This window comes from Magnolia sinica, chromosome 16, assembly GCF_029962835.1.
Source record: "Magnolia sinica isolate HGM2019 chromosome 16, MsV1, whole genome shotgun sequence".
NCBI classification, from domain to species: domain Eukaryota; kingdom Viridiplantae; phylum Streptophyta; class Magnoliopsida; order Magnoliales; family Magnoliaceae; genus Magnolia; species Magnolia sinica.
The window spans coordinates 73,035,346-73,036,654 of NC_080588.1; the positions used below are offsets into that span (position 1 = coordinate 73,035,346).

Consider the following 1,309-nt stretch of genomic DNA (forward strand, 5'->3'; position numbering starts at 1 on the left):
GCCTAACCGGAAGAGTTTTATCAATGATCTTCCCACTCCTAAGAGTGGTGATGGATTTAGCATGTCCCATCTGATTTGAAGAGTTGGGATCATTATTCTCGTATTGCGGTTTAGGATTGGGGAGACGTTGTGCAGGAAGCATCCCCTTTTCTATAACCGTCATACTAGAATCTATCTTTTGCATAAAATCTTTTATTCCAAGCATTGCATTAGCCAGCTATTGTATGTGATTTTGAACCGGTTACTCTTGTGGTTTCAATTGATTTGGATTTTGATTGAAGAAACCTGGAGGATTCGCGGTTTGTCCATTCCTCCAACTAAAGTTTGGATGATTTTTCCAGCCAGGAGTGTATGTGTTGAGTTAGGTCCAGTAAAAGGTCTTTGATAGTTGTTTACGGCATTGGCTTGTTCATTCAACACTCCTCGAAAGGCGGTATTGTAGGACAGTTTTCAGAGTTGTGTGAATGTTGCAATCACAAATGCCGCAAACAATTTCATTGACCTTATCCTTCTTTCCTTCCATGGCCTCAACTTTCCTTATGAGCGTAGTCACTTTACACTTGAGATCATCCTCTTCTTTCAAGAGGTATAATCCACCTTTCTCCTTTAATTGAGTCGGCCTAGACGTGGTGTTCGACTTTGGGTAATAGTCCCAAGATTGTGTCTTTTCAGCCAAACTATCGAGGTAGTCCCATACCTCGTCGATATCTTTATTAATGAACTCTCCATTACACATTGTCTCGACCATTTGGCGCATGGAAGATGTCAGTCCATCATAGAAAAAATTTGTAATGCGCCACGTTTCAAATCCGTGTTGTGGGCATGAACTGACCAAATCTTTGAATCTTTCCCAACATTGAAAGAATGTTTCATCTTCCTTTTGGGCAAAGTTCATGATCGCTTTTCTGAGGGTAATCGTTTTATGATGTGGGAAGAATTTTTTTATGAATTCCCTCTGCATGTCGTTCCATGTGCCAATGAATCTAGGACGTAGTGAATGTAACCACGTCTTAGCTTTCTCTTTTAAGGAAAAAGGAAAGAGTTTCAGCCTAATTGTATCCTCAGATACATTAGGAAAACATAATGTAGCTATTATCTCATCGAACTCTTTCAAATGTAAATATGGACTTTCAGATTCAAGTCCATGGAATTTGGGAAGGAGTTGGATAACTCCTGGCTTGATGTCCATCTGTCCTGTGTTTTCAGGAAAAATCATGCATGAGGGCATACTCACTCCCGCCGGTTGTAGAAAATCTCGTAAAGTACGAGGCGGGGGTGCTTGTTGCACCTCATTCTCATCTTGGGTATC

The 1,309-nt window shown here is 40.7% G+C and overlaps 1 non-coding gene across 1 annotated transcript; it reads left to right on the forward strand.

The window, feature by feature from the left end:
* Positions 1–806: 806 nt before the first annotated feature.
* LOC131230037 (small nucleolar RNA R71) lies at positions 807–913 on the forward strand. The gene has a single exon (XR_009163765.1). It is a non-coding gene; the product is annotated as a small nucleolar RNA R71 (small nucleolar RNA).
* The last annotated feature ends 396 nt before the right edge of the window (positions 914–1,309 follow it).